At 50.0% G+C, this 15,508-nt stretch overlaps 1 protein-coding gene across 2 annotated transcripts in view; it reads left to right on the top strand.

The window, feature by feature from the left end:
• The window catches only part of Gdpd5 (glycerophosphodiester phosphodiesterase domain containing 5), a 75,329-nt gene that overhangs the window by 16,702 nt on the left and 43,119 nt on the right, over positions 1-15,508 (top strand). For both annotated transcript variants that reach the window (XM_031387491.1, XM_031387490.1), the window contains exon 3: positions 11,513-11,595. The gene's annotated coding sequence lies outside the window, so the exon portion shown is untranslated. The remainder of the gene's footprint in view (positions 1-11,512; positions 11,596-15,508) is intronic.

Here is a 15,508-nt window from a genome sequence, read left to right on the forward strand (position 1 = left end):
ATTCAGGCCACAGAGCTGCCACTTCACCCCCACTGCTGCGAGTAGCCACCTGGGATTGGCAGGGTCTTCTGGGCAGTGCGGGACAGGTGCCTGGCAGCTTCTGTGTGGCTAAGAATAGAAGGTTATAGGTGATCTAAGCGCAGCCAAGTACATCAGCCCCTGCCTGGCACCAGGGAGCTTATTAAGCAGGATCTGGGGCCTCCCCAGGCCCTCCTGGGTGGAGGGGCAGCTGAGAAGAGTTTCACAGTCTGGTCCCAGGGGATGAATGACATTTTTTCCTTTTTCTGTGAAGTATGGCTGCTCCTCCCACCTCCCTGTCCCCTGGGCCTCCAGTCTCCCAGTGTCCTGGGGGAATGTCTTCTGGGACAATTCAGACAAACAAACCAGCCTTTGAGTGGAACGAACCAATCAATAAAAATGTCTTTTTGTCTGAAAGGAGAGAACAGAGGGCAGTGGCTGTTATTGAGCGCCTACTGTATGCCAAATCTGGCCTCAGAATGTGGTGCCCTTGCTTCGTCTAACCTACCCAATGATTATAGAGAGCATCCTTGGTGTAGTGCCCTGATGTGACCTAGCAGAGTTGGGGCTGGGAACCAACAAGATCTTAGCTACCCTGTGCTTTTGTGTGTGTGTGTATGTGTGTGTGAGTGTGTATGTGTGTGTGAGTGTGTATGTGTGTGTATGTATGTATGTATGTGTGTATGTGTGTGTGCATGTGTGTATGTGTATGTGTGTGTATATGTGTGTATGTGTGTGTATGTGTGTATGTGTGTGTGCATGTGTGTGTATGTGTGTGTATGTGTGTGTATGTGTGTGTGTATCTGTGTGTGTATGTATGTATGTGTGTATGTATGTGTATATGTGTGTGTATATGTGTGTGTATGTGTGTGTGTGTGTATGAGTGTATGTGTGTGTGCATGTGTGTGTATGTGTGTGTATGTGTGTATGTGTGTGTATCCGTGTATGTATCTGTGTATGTGTGTGTATGTGTGTGTATCCGTGTATGTATCTGTGTGTGTATGTGTGTGTGTATCTGTGTGTGTATGTATGTATGTGTGTATGTGTGTGTATATGTGTGTGTATATGTGTGTGTGTGTGCGTGTGTGTGTGTGTGTTGCTGAGAACTGGGAGTAAGGACCAGAGTCAGATTTCTTTGAGGGAGCTCCCGGATGGGAAGATTTTATCCTTATGAGTATAAGAAGTCATGGTTTGCTATATATCTGAGTCTTTTCTACTTTCGGCATCCTGTGTGGAACTACTAGCCTGGGGCTGGGGATTGAAGCCCTGTCATACATACCAGATCCAGGCATAGGCCTGTTTAGTCTGGATTAAATCAAACCTTCTTGGGTCAGTAGTGTCCCTCCTGCAAAGTGGGCAGAGGCTGCTTGGGGAGGGCCATGAGACCAAAGCGCCAGGTCCTTGCTGTCCCCTCCAGACTCTCCTCTCTGCAGGCCTCTAGTGATCACTCCAACCCACTGATTTCCAGTGCAAGAACTGTAAGGGGAGCCTGAAATCATGAGTCACTTGGGAAGACAGAGGTCCTAGGACAAAAGGGGGCACAGGACGTATGGTAAGTGGGCCTAGGAGCACATAGTAGGTACTCAAGGAATGACGCCCTTCCCCAGCCAGCCATGGAGGCAGAGGCTGTCATGGGTCTCCTGATCCTGGGCCTCCTTGAGCAGCATGGCACAGCTGGTAGACTCCCCTCCCTATAATCACCACCAAGATGGTGGTACAGGTTTATATTCCTAGCACCCAGGAGGTAGAAGCCAGAAGACCAGAGGTTCAAAGTCTTCCTTGGCTACATAGTGACTTCCAACTTGGAATACATGAAACTCTGTCCAAAAAACAAAAACAAAAAAATAAAACAAAGCAAACAACTGCCTTTCATTTTATAAACTGGAGGTTTAAGATGGACTTAGGCAAGCAGCCCCTGGCTTGGTGCATGTGGCTTGAACAGCAAGAAGCTAGAGCACTGGGATTGGGCCTTCTCTTTGCCTTCATACTGTTTCAAGGCCTCCTTTGTTCAAACACCTAGTTGAGAGCTGAGCATGGTGATGTACACCTTTAATTCCAGCACTCAGGAGGCAGAGGCAGGTGGATCATTGTGAGTTTGAGGCCAGCCTGGTCTACCTAATGAGTCCTGGGCCAGCCAGGGCTATACAGCTATACTCTCTCTCCAAACAAACAAAAACACCTGGGTGAGCCCTCCCATAGCAGGCTGGCAAAGCACCTACAGAGGGGTTCAGGGTTACTGCAGGAGCATGCTCAGGAGTGAGGGAAAAAACAGCTGTGTTCCCTTGGGAGGCATGGCCTTGAGAGGGTCCAAGTGTCCCTTCAGCCACCACTTCCAGCTTCTCACACCCTTGAGCATGGGTACACAGACCTCAGTTCTCCAAGGAAAAATGTCAGAGTGACGCTTCAGGGGTTGGGGGATGGGCTGTGCTGCTGCAGATGTCTCTGGAAATCCAATCTGCCCCTGTCATAAGGGCTACATGAGTCAAAACAGGAAATGCCTAGGACAATGCCTAGGCATCACATATAAGCTGGAGCTATATATAGCCCAGCGTGATTTTGACCATATGCAATTTACTCGTGCGGTGCCGACCGTGGAACCTGGCTGCCACTACTGACCCCAATCGTGGGATCAGCAGTACTTCCTGTGTGGGTGCTGAGGGATCCATAGGAGTTTATCAAGTGGAGACCATAGACACATGTTCCACAGGAAGGAAATTCAGAGCTAAGTGGAGTCCCTGGAGAAAGACGGCCCTCCAGGTGAAGGGCTCCCTCAGGTGCAGAGGGCAGGACTTGAAAGGTAAATTGAGGACAGGACAAGAAAAGCTTTGCCTATGGTGTTCATTCTTGATCTGTAGGAACCAGAAGAAGGTGTAAAGTCCTGCACTACCATTGGGGAGGCTCCTTATAAAGTGAACTCAGGAGGATTTGGGAGGTGCCAGGGTAGCAGGGGGCTGGCAGATGGGGCCCATGCCATGTTCGTTCCTGTCAGCTTTGAGTGTGCTGTGTGTACCCTGGCTCTTGCCTCCCCTTCCAATAGATCAGACCCCGTCCATTCATTCATTGCCTTCTCTGTTCAGTTTGGCTCCATTGTAGCAGATGAGACCTGCGTTGGCAGAAGGGCCAGTAGAGCCAGAAGTCACCCGGTAGCCTCCTTTGTTCCAACTTGCCCTGTGGCCCTTGCCCTCTCTCCTCCTCATAGATTCTCCTTCATCCTTCTACAGCTTTAGGGTCCGGACAGACCAGGTGGCCCTTCAGGGGTGGCTGATGAGCTAGCTGCTCAGCTCTGCTGTTCCCCCAACTGGTGGCTTCAGAGCAACCATGATCCAGGTCTCTTCTGTCTCCAGGATGTTCATGTCCTATAGGCCTGTCTCTGTGCTCCTTAAGTCTATGCACTGGTGCCAGTGCGTCTCTCCTTGGTAGGAACTTTCACCTGCATGCATGCCTTGTGCATTTTTGTCTGTCTGTCTGTCTGTCTGTGTGGCTGTGCTTGTATGTGTAAAGGGCATCTTCTGTGTCACTTGGGAAAGCTCTGGGAAGTAGCAGTAAAGTGGTGTGACTCATAAAGGGCTCCTGAAGAAACAGAGGGAGGCATCTGTCCTTCGGGGCTGAGGGTCAGAGCAGACACAGATAGATGGCTGCCTTCAGGAGTCTCTGACATGCTGCTTCCTTTGGGCATTTCTGGACTTGGGGAGGGGGATGGGGGGGAAGAGAAGCTGTCTGTGAACAGCTGAAGGCATACTGAAGTCTGTGGGGGCAATCAGAGCTTCCTACAAGAAGGAGTTGAGCCATGACTCTAGACAACACAGCTGGGAAGGGGTCAGGGGACAGAAACAGAGTCTAGTGTCTGGGACAGAGTCAGGCCTGTATATTCCCAGCTAGAAGGAACTTGTCCGAGGGTTAGTGGTTGGGGGTCCAGGTACCCAAGGACCTGTTGTGGTCTTCGGTGGCCGGCTTGGAGGGGTGCCTGGAGGGAGTGCCCTTTCTATGGGGACAATGTGGTATATAGAAGCCCAGGAAGGATTGTGGCGGCAGCCTTTATCCTGCCCAAAGCTCTGCCCACCTCCAGGTTCCCGTCTGTCTTCAGGTCTATAGACCAGCATCCAGCAGGCTGGGAGAAGCCCAGGCTCTTCCTGAACCAGACACAGGAAGGCGAGGAGCCTGGGAATGTGTGCGGCTGGCCTCTTCGCTGCTTGAGACTGTTTCTTGGATGTTTCAGACAAGAAGGTCCTGGAAGGGTCAGAATGCTGATTTGCCTGTTTGCAAAGAGACCACACCCAGACCCAACCCTGGTCCTAGGTCTCAATTACTGGGAAGTTCTTCCTTTGAGTCTAGCCTATGTCTCTCCTGCTGTGTGTTCCCTCCTGATGAACTTGTTCAACTCTGGCCCCAGAGCCAAACCTATCATCCGACCCAGCGCTTTGAGCCGCGGCCAGTGTTTTTACAACTTGTTTTCATGGAGTTGGTTTGAAGTCTCCCTGCATTCCCAGAATGTCAGGCCCGCCCTGATTCACAAGGATTGACCAAAAAAACAGGGTCAGAGCCAGCTTGGAGTTGGAGGACTGAATCATTCTCCTTGGACCTTCCCTAGATGTTTCGCTTTTCCCTCTAGCGACGAGAGAAATGTAGGAAAGGGAGCTCAGAGAACCAGGAAGGACAGCAGCAGTAGCAATATGAGGACACCTACTCATCCAGATGATGCACGCCACAGGCAGAGAGGAGCAGAGGGGCCGAGGCCTGGGCTGCACTGTCTGAGGGAGACCTCAGATAGAGTTCACATTCTATTGCCTGGCTGATGGCGACCTCTGTGCCTCAGTTCCCTCAGCTCTGCAATGGCTCGGACCCCTAGGTGTCTGAGGTCACATGGCCCAGACGCAGGAGAGGATGGTTTCCAGGAATGTTAGTGAGACAGAAACTGCTAAGGGAAGGGGAGGAGGAGAGATGATTTCAGCCAACCCCATGCAGGGACTCTGGCTCAGTCCAGCAAGCAATTGGGCGACAATGACAGACCCAGTGGTAACTCTCCAGGACCAAGGACCGTGTTGGTAAAGGGCTGCCTTGGAGGACAGTGGTGCCCTGCGGTACAGGGATTCCATCACCTGGGAAACTTGGGTTCCCGAAGCCAGATACCTGCCGTCCAGTGTGTGCCGCAAGAGTAAAGGGTTCAGGGAAAGGGGGTGGCATTGACATCTGAGACTGGACAGGACTAGGAGGTAAGGTCTGTGAGGTGCTGACTGCCTGGGACTCAGCCCGGTGAGTGACAACTCCTAAGCAGGGTACAGGAAGGGAGCCCCAGGATCACACAAGCAGCAGGGCCATCACCACACCTGCTGCTCCTCCAGCCTGGCTCTCCTTGAACGCAGCCTTGACGTAGCCCCATGCTCTCAAAGGACTGGCAACAAGAGTGCAACCCAGCAGCTTTGGAGCCTGCCAGTCTGGCTGTGGCACTCCCTTCCAGCCCAGAGGACGTCAGTGATGAAATGGGTGCTGGTCCATTCAGGGCCATGGAGGACCTTGGTCTGTCTCTCCTCAGTCACACTTGGCTTTTCCTCCTTGGGGAGCTCACGTTGGTCAGCGTGTCTCAGGAAGGAACAAACAAACACTTGTCCTTCCGTCCTGTTCTGACTAAACCCCACACTCTGACTTTAGACTGCTGAGGTCAGCCTGGGTTGGTCTCCATGGTCCCCACCCTAACTCTGCTCCTATCCTCCGTGACATCACAGGTGATGTCACCCACAATTTTGCCTCCTGACTCAGGCCACTGAGAGGCTGACCCTGAAGAGCATGGGCTTGGGTTCTAAGCCAACCAGACTCTATCACCTGCTGTGTGACCCTGGCCAAGTTTCCTGCCTTCTCTGAACCTCAGAGTCTGCCTCGGGTTCCTAACTAAACATAGGCAGATGTTTATCTAAAGTCAGGTGATTTTAGTATGCTACTAATTATTCCTGTTTGTCCCAGCTGATGCCCAGAGACACCAAGTGACTGGCTTGGGGTCACACAGCAGAAGGATAGAGGGGAGAGCACCCAGACCTGCTCAGCTCTATGGCCAGTTCACCAGGCATCTGGCCTATATCTTCTCAGCTCTGCTCTGGTCCCAGCCATGGCCCCTCTTTGCTTGGGAAGCGAGGATAGACTGAACCCTGTGCCCCGACTGCTCTGTGCTTGTTAGGTCAGCTCACCTGCTGTACATGCCCTCCTTGTAAGAGTCCATGATCACATGGATCTGGCCCTGCTGTCACTTGTCACTTGGGTTCATGTCCAGTTTGAGGCAGAACTGGGATCCACCCTGAAGCTTGGGAAACCTTCAGCCCACCCCCCGCCCACCCCTGTGTGTGTTTGTGTGTGTGTGTGTGTGTGTGTGTTTGGAACTAGGATGGTGGTCTCAAGGAGGAAACAATCTAAAATGTCTAGAGCCCCCAGAAGCCAGTGGGAGGAGCTGCGCTGGGGGAGTAAGCCTGTTGATTCCCATGTGGGTCTAGCCCTGTGGATCCTAGCGGGAGCTGAGGATGGGACAGCTTTCCCTACCCACTCCTGCAACAAGTAGAGCTCTCCCTCCCTCCCCTCAGTGCAGCTCCTCTTCACACAGAAGCCTTCTCCTCCAGTCTGTGCTGTATGCTCTCAGGACACTCAGGAAAGCTCTGGTAATGTGTGTCGGCCACTGGATTTGTGGTGAACCACTGAGGCTTGCCTATTGCAGCATTACCTACTGCCAATAGGATCCCTTCTGCAGTGGAGTGAAACAGTGTGTAGGTGTCTTGGCCTGGCCTATTAGGGCGGTTAAACGTTTAGCCAGCCTTCCCACCATGGCAAGCATGTCTTCCTTGTAGGAACAGAAGGACGTGTGCAAAGTGACAGTTTCATGACTTATAGTGTCAAGATATTGAGTATCTGTATTCATTCATTTTCAGTGTGTGTGTGTGTGTGTGAGAGAGAGAGAGAGAGAGAGAGAGAGTGTGTGTGTGTGTGTGAGAGAGAGAGAGACTGTGTGTGTGAGTGTGTGTGTGTGTGTATGAGAGTGTGTGTGTGTGAGTGTGTGTATGCCTGCACACGTGCGAGCGTGTACATGCACAGAGGTCTGGGGACATCATGGATATTGGTCCTCACCTTCAAGCAGTGTCTTGCTTGAGACAATGTCATTTTGTCGCCTTTTATAGTTCATTGTTGTACCACCAGCACAGCTGGTCTATGAGCCTTTGGGGATTCTCTCGACCCCACCTCCCCTCACTGCAGGAGAGCCATGATTACAGATGCCTGCTACCACTCCAGGCTTTATGTAGGTCCTGGGGATTGAACTCAGGTCCTCACACTTGCAAGGCAAGCCCTTTACCCACGGAGCCAGTCCTCCATCGACGAGAGTGTTTAAATCCGGTGTTCTGCTGAAGGCCTGCTGAGGTTAAGGTGAGGATGGAGATCTCCATTTCACTTCTATTTGTCTCATAAAACGTATTACTCCTCACTTCAGCAAGGGCTTCATAGGACTTGTGTTCTATTGGCCACCTTGATCTAAAGGATTAGAAAAAAGATGCTGTTATCTTACAAAGGCAACAGAGTTTGAGCCCTGGGCTGTGGCACAGTGGCAGAGCACTTGCCTGTCATGCACAAGGCTTTGGTCTCTACCACCAGTGCCACATTCACATACATAGGATGTGAGGTTTGAATATATTTCTGTCAAAAATGTAAACTGGGATGAATGTGAATACATGAAACTTTATTTTATCTTTCCAGAAGTTGTCGTTATACATTTATTATAATTAAACCACCTACATCCTAATTAGTACAAGATTATAAAATTAGATTCCCTAGCCTGGCTAGTTCCTCTCAGTTCCCTGAGAAGCTGAAGTTCACGTGGCCAATGAACGCCTAGCAAACCTGACTCAAAATTTACATTAAAAAAAGGTACAGGATAGGGCTATGTCTCAGTGGGAGATTGCTCGCCTAGCAATCACAAGACCCTCGGTTTAATATTTAGCACTCCTAAAACTAACTAAATAGACAAGTGTGGTGGTACATAGTTATAATCCCGGGGCCCACAAGGTGGGAGGTAAGGATTGACTCCTACAAGTTGTCCTCTGACTACTACATTTACACTGTTGCACACACAAAAAATAAATAAATATAAATATATATATACATATATATGTGTGTGTACATATATATATATTTTTAAAAGAGTGAGGATCTCATTTGCTGTTGTATGAACACAGTGAAAATTGTTAAATATTGTAAGATGTTCCTCGGGTACCATGTACTTCTCTGCCACATGAGTAAAATGCAACGGGAAGAAATAAGAAAACACACACACAGGCACACACTCGAGTTCACACAGACACGTGCACACGTGAGCACAAACTCACACACAGACACACATGCACTGGTGAGCACACGCACACACGCCAGCAGTAGCAGCATGTATTCCTCTCAGCAGATGATGGACAGGCGTCTGGGCTGACACACCTTTGGTTCTTTAGGTTTGCCAGGGCCTAAGTGGTGTTGGTGAGGGAGGAGAAGCTTGAGTGAAGTCTTAGCAGGTGTTCCTGGATCCCACCTGTTCCCCTGCAGCCATCTGCCTCCCCTACGGCTTTGGTCCTGGAGGGGGTTTGAACTGAAGAGCCACTTCCTGTTTGGGGCCCAGAACTTCCTTCAAGTGACTCACTGGCTCTCACTGGCTCTGTGCTGGGAAGTGAAGGTGGGACTGGAGTCAGGCCTAGACATGTCACCCTTAGGCTGGTCCCGCACATGGTGACCAGAGACTAAGCCCATGGCTCAGTCAGAGATGGGAGATGGACTATCTTGGTTTATTTCAGGTGCGAGACTGTTCTATCTTGGTCTGCCTGGTGAGTACACGTTCCAGAGAGACCAGAGTAGACATGGAGGCAGCCTCCAAATCCAGTCATCCCTCATCTGCCTTCGATGGTAGCCATGAGCCCAGGTGGAGGTTATGAGATGGCTGAGACACCTTGATGCAGGTCCATCACACTTTCTCTTCCATGCTTGGATCTCTAACAACTTTCTGGTGACCACATGGATTCCCTAACCCTTTCTGTGCCTCCATATCCAAGTGTGTCCAATGTCTCTTGCTGACATTGATGTTTTGTACAATTCAGTATTGAAGGGTTTAATCCTAAGAGATCGTGGATTATGGGGCTCAGTTGGTAGAGTGCTTTCTTAGCAAGCACAAAGTCCTAGGTTTGAATCCTAGCACTGCACCACTGTGAGTGGTGGCACACACTGGCATCTGAACACTTGTCAGATGGAGGCAGGAGGACCAGATCATCTGGAGCTCCATAGGAAGCCTGAGATCAGCTGGGCTATGTGAGACCCAGTCTCTAAACAATAAAACAACATAGTGTAGAGTAAAAGCAAGTTTAAGGACTGGGTTGGTGGCTCAGGGGAAAGTGCTTGCTGTGCAAGTGTGAGGCCTGGAGTTTGAATCCCTAGGACCCAAGTGAACCTGGCAGGCATGCATGGAGGCCTGCTAGTAATTCTAGGGCTCAGGAGGCAGAGATGAAGAACCCCTGGAGCAAGCTAGCTAGCCAAACTGGCCATATCAGCCATACACACATACGTTTCACACACACGTATATTCATAAGAAAAATTTAAAAACTCCACATAGCAAAACTACACAGTGGAAAAAAAAAACATTAAAGGAGAAATGAAAAAAGACATCTGGGTGACTTTCTGCTATAATCTTAACCCTCGAGGCTGAGGCAGAAGAATTGCTTCAAGTTTGAGATCATTCTAGGCCATTGCATAAGACTCTGTCACAGTAGAATACAGGAGAAAGTGGGGAGGTATTTGGGGGTTAATTTGAACTTTGCCACCTTGCTGGGTATGCCCACTTTATCTGCTTTATTTTCTAGAAAATTTTGTTACATTTTAATAAATGCATGTGTGCATATGTGTGGTGTGCTGTGTGTATGTGTGGTGTGTAATGTGACGTGTATATATGTGGTATTTTTGTGTGGTATGTGTGTGATGTGTATGTGTGATATGGTGTGTGTGTGGGTAGGAGGACGACTAGTGGAGTCAGTTCTTTCCTACTCTGAGTGTCCCCAGGATCAAGCTCAGATTAGCAGGCTCAACAATAGGTGCCTTTACCCACTGAGCTTTCCAGCCTCCAGAGCCTCTGTTTTAAATCTAATGAGTCTCACTTGAGTGCTTTACACATGGCATCTAGTTACTGCCACACACAGGCTAGCGAGCAGGCTTCATTAGTGGCATGGGCATGCAGAACTCCAGGCCCAAACCAGACGTACTGAGGCTGAGCACAGCTCACAGCAGGATCCCATGGTGGATCCTGGCATTCTCAAGTCTGGGCCACCCTGCTCTGTTTACATCCCTCTGCCTCAAGTGTGAGGATCCATCCCTGAGGTAGATAAAGGAAATAAGTATTTTTCTTTACTTGTTCCATTTTTTTTCTGGAAGCTGGGGGGGGGGGCTTGGACCCAGGGCCTTGTTGAGTGCTGTAACCCCAGCCTTCTTCTAACTTGTAAAATATATGAGATGTCTCACTAAGCTTTCCCCACTGGCCTTGGGTCATTCTGTAAGTCCGTGGCCTTGAACTTTTTGATCCTTCTGCCTTGGTTTCCTAACTAGTAGGTTTACAGGCTTGCATTAACGAGCCTGTGTCAATAAGAGTGCTTGGTAAAGTATAAAGTACATCACATCCCAAGGACTGAAGGGGGGAGGGGTGTTTGCTTCTGTGTCTATATGCTGCCTCTGGACCCAACCCCTTCTGCCCACTCTGAAGCCGGCTGACTGTATACTTCATGCTGGCTCCAAGATCTGAGTGGGTTGAGGAGAGCTGTCAAACTGACAGGGGCCCAGGCCTGAGCCCTTGCTGCTCTCTGTGACACAGGAAGGCCCTGGCCCTGCCAGGCTTGGTGTCCCTAAATAGGCAAGGTGGCAATGTCCTCTAAAGCCTGAAAGGCTGGCCTGAGGCCCCTTCCTCTACCCTCCACTTGTGTAGCCGGTCTCTCCTCATAGCTCCTGGGTGTGGGGTGTTGCAGGGCTGTCCTGCTGGCTGAGGGAGCTGCTTGGGAGGCAATGCATGAGTCAGAACCAGGCCCATAATTGTGGTGCCCCAGATCCCACCAGCCCTCCCCTGGTAGCATCCTTGGAAGAACAGCTGGTCTCATAGCTCCTGAGGAAGCATGAAGATCTGTGTCCCAGCATAGCTGCACCTGCAGCCTCTTCTCTTGGGGCCTGACAAGGGGCATGGCTGTCCAAGGAGCAGGTTCTCTGGGTTTGGCCTGCAGGAATAGAAGTGGGACCATGTGTTTTGGTCTCATGGCCCAGTATTTGATCAGCTATCAACTTTACAGCTTCCCTAATTCTCCTGGGACTAGGGTTACCTACACATCAGTGGGTCCACCTCCAGCAAGGGGTGGGCAGATTTATTGGGTGGGGGGCAGTACCAGGGCATGGCTCATTAAAGCTAGATGTGAAAGACGCTGGGTGGGAGCTGATGGTGAGTTTGTTGCCTTGTCTCCTCAGCTCTTTGACTGAAGTGACATCACCGTCTCTGCAGACAGGACACCCCTGGAGTGCAGCCCATAGCTGCCCGGACCTTCTTCCAGGTAAAGAAAGAAGAATGGGAGGAAGTGGGGTGAGGGAAAGGAAGTAGAAACAGGCTGCAGAGAATAGCCCCCCTGTTTGCTTCTGAAACAATGTCTGCTTCTCCCTTGGGGAAGATCTACAGCTGAGGCAGAGAATGAGGAGAAACAGGACTGTTGTCCCACTTATAGATAGATAGGGAAAGTGCAGCGCCAAGGAAAGGGGTCTGCATTCTAGGTCATGTCTGTTGTAGCAGCTTACATGATCCTTTTAACAGCGTATAAGGTCGATGCCCTTATCCTCATGTTGTAAATCAGGAAACTGAAGCATTAGGTCACTTGCCCACTTAACTAAGTAGGAAATCTGGGTCTTGAACCTAAGCAGTGTAAGCTTGTCTCCAGCCGCTGTGCGCAGCCTCTCTATAGCTCATATTAGCTGTTCCTTTGAACTCCACTTTGGGGCTTTTGATGGGCTCATGGCTTCAGAGAGGATTCATCTGGACAGAGAGCCTAGAGAAGGCCGTGCTTCCATCAAGGGAATGAATGGCAAATTGTGGGCCTGGAGGCCTGCACCACGGAACTGTCCTGAACCTTGGGGTGGACCTGCTGACTCCTGGGAAATTCTTCCTCAACAGCCAATCAAGGCTCTCTCTAATCACCAGAAAGAACGTAGGACCTTTGAACAAGGTGAAGACAGGTTTAGGCCTCATGTTCTGAGACATGCCTAGGCGGGGAGAGACTGCTTCTCTTTGCAGAATGCTGTGGGGAAGAGACAGACAGTAACTATGGAGGAGAATGGGGGAGGGGCAGGGAGGAGATGATGAAGGAGGGGCAGGGAAGAGGGGATGGGGAGGGGATGGGTCTCATGTGCACAGCCTGAGGTCACCCTCACCAGACCTGGTATAGAAGCATGCATACCTACATCAGAAGCTTAAGAAAAAAAAATTGCAGGAGAAAAGTGCCTAATTTGAGGGTCTGTTCTTTTTTTTAAGCAATGTAATTCTTTTGCTATAAGTCGGGAAACAACTAATTATTATTACTTGAAGGCAGAATTCAGCTTAGACTCAGGAATAATTCTGTAACTGTGCAGTTTATTTATTTAGAGACAGAAGCTTGTTGTGTGGCCCAGGCTAGCCTTGAACTCTATCCTGCCTGAGCTGAGGTTATGCATGTGGGCCACTGCACCTGCTAGTTGTGTGATTTTAAAAACTCTGATTGTTTTTTTTTCCCCTTGTCTCACACATTTAACCAGTTTTTCCCACTGGAAAATACATAGGCATCTGCTTGATGCCTAACCCAGTGTGTGATACCCAGGTCCCGTCCCCCCCACCCATACAGTGACTCCTTGGCAGGAAGAGAGAGGTCTGTGGTGTTTTGTGTCCCTCTCTATCATGGCGTTCAGGGTGGTGGATACTTCGCGCTTCAGATAAGTGGCCACAAGAGGCTAGAGTCTGGACAGAAGTAGCTGATGACCAAGTACTGAGGTCAGTAATGGCTCTCAAGGGCTTGGCCAGTCCATGTGAGCCCAAAGGCTCAGGCAGAGGCTTGGGGACAGGGTAGCTCAGTCCAGGGCTTGCACAGGCCTGTGTGTTAGTGTGGATGGGAGCTGGGGACAGGGGCAGGGTACAGGGGTGATAAAGCTGTCAGTGACTTGCCTCCTGCCTGGTGCGGGAGGAGGAGATGGAGACTTTCCAGTTGGTGGACTGGAGGGAAGGAAACCCTTAAATGGGAGGGCTTGCTTCTCTCTCCATCCTGGGCTGGACTGAACTGCATGTAAGAACTCTGCTAGTCTCCATAAGTAAGTAAATCATTGCTCCCCATTCCTTTAAGGGACAAAATCTAGGTAGAGAGAATGTGCAGGGCCCAAATCTCTGCCAGAACTAGCTCTCCTCCCTTCCCCTCCCCCACCTCATGCCAGTGGTCCCCTTTCTCAAGGTCCCAGAGGGAGGCATGAAAGAAAGCCAGTTGAGCCCTGTGGCTGAAACTCTTATGCTGTTGAGCAAAACCCTGGACATCCACCTGAGAGTAGATGAAAGGGTGGTGAATCAGATCATTCTAACACACACACACACACACACACACACACACACCACACATATACACACACACACACACACACACACACACACACACACACACAATGGCCTTCAGGATGCTTACAAGTTCTGATTGTTCAGGGAGAACCTGGCAGTGCTCCTGAGAGAGGGGAGCCATGACAGGGGCAGGAAGTCCTCCCAGGACAACCTTCCTGCAGTCTTGAAGGCCTGAAGGGGCTGCCCAAGTTTCCAGAGAGTTAGGTCTACCATATGAGCTTGTCTAAGGAACTGTCATAGGCACTATTGCTGCCCAGGGCCTTCTGCATGGAGGAGAGATGAGAGAGTAACACTACGACTCCCGTTGGTCCTGATATTCTGTGACTTCCTGGTCCTGAAATCCTAGTCAGCTTGCTCTAGAATTTGATGGTTGTAGGCATCTCTGGAGAAGTGATTTTTAAAAACATTTATTTATTTATTCATTTATTTTAAGATAGGGGCTTCTTATGTAGTTAAGGCTGGCCTTAAACTCATGTTCTTCCCGTCCTGGTCTACTGAGTACTCGGGATATTCTCAGCTGAGTGGGCTGATGTTGAGATTGGTTTGGGGCATATAAGGCCTGCAGTCTGTGCTTTTGTGAAGAAAAGCTTGCTCTCTGGGTAGAGCTAGTCATTCTTCTATTGAGATAGCGTCTCACGAGGTAGCTGTCTGGCCTGGAACTCACTGTGCAGACCAGGCTAGCTGTGAAGTTACAAAAATCTACCTGTCTCTGCCTCTGCTTCCCAAGTGTTGGGATTAAAGGCATGTGTCACACTGTGCCTGGCAGGGCTGACCACTCCTGGTGACTCTTCAATCCTGTGCTTGTAGCTTGTAGCAGAGGTTCTTTGTTTTGTTTTGTTTGTTTGTTTGTTTGTTTTTTCGAGACAGGGTTTCTCTGTATAGGCCTGGCTGTCCAGGAACTCACTCTGTAGACCAGGCTGGCCTTGAACTCAGAAATCCGCCTTCCTCTGCCTCCCAAGTACTGAAATTAAAGGCATGCACCACCACCGCCTGGAGTAGCAGAGATTCTTAACCTTCCTAACATGCAGTTCCTCATATTTTGGTGACCCCCAACTAAAAAATTATTTTTGTTGCTACTTCATAACTGTCATTTTATTACTGTTACAAATCATGGTGTAAATATCTTTGGAGATAGGGATTTGTCAGAGGGCTTGTGACCGACAGGTTAAGAACTGCTGACCTAGAAGAACAGGTCCCTACAGTCTTTGGGTCCCAAGAGAACCCAAGGCTTCTAGGCAAGTAGTTGAGCCTGTCAAAGCTGTGGCCTTGAATGTCTCCCGAACACACCATTTCTCTCTCAAGCCCTTGCCTGAAGGAGAAGACTGAAGGCTCGTGGGCCTCTGCCGACTACTGAAGCTCAGAATCTGGGATTCCCAGCCTCTGAGGCCCCAGGTGGCTTCCTATTCCTCTCGCACTGATGGTGTTTGTGAAATGAAGATTGATTGTGGTAAGACCTGGGAAGTCAGTGAGACACCTCACCAGGATGACACACATGGAAGCTCTTTGTGAACTGTAAAGCGCTGTGCTTGCATTTGTGACCGGAGCTGCTTCTGCTACATTGAGGTCATCTTGAGGGAAAGAGGGCCATAGTAATGAATCGCTAGCTATCTAGAAGTCACCCCTGACCCCAGTGGAAACCTCTAAAATTCCAGTGACAGAGCTCAGAACCTGAAGGCAGGACAGGCTGAGGCCTCAGGAGAAAGCTACCCTTATCTGTGACAAAAGGGGCAGGAGAGAAGAACGCCTTGAGAGCTGGGAAAGCTGGATCACCTGGAGGTGCACACGTATAGGAAGGCCTGGCCTTCCATGGCCTGGAGGAGCACACGTATAGGAAGGCCTGGCCT

Source organism: Mastomys coucha, unplaced genomic scaffold, assembly GCF_008632895.1.
Source record: "Mastomys coucha isolate ucsf_1 unplaced genomic scaffold, UCSF_Mcou_1 pScaffold21, whole genome shotgun sequence".
NCBI classification, from domain to species: domain Eukaryota; kingdom Metazoa; phylum Chordata; class Mammalia; order Rodentia; family Muridae; genus Mastomys; species Mastomys coucha.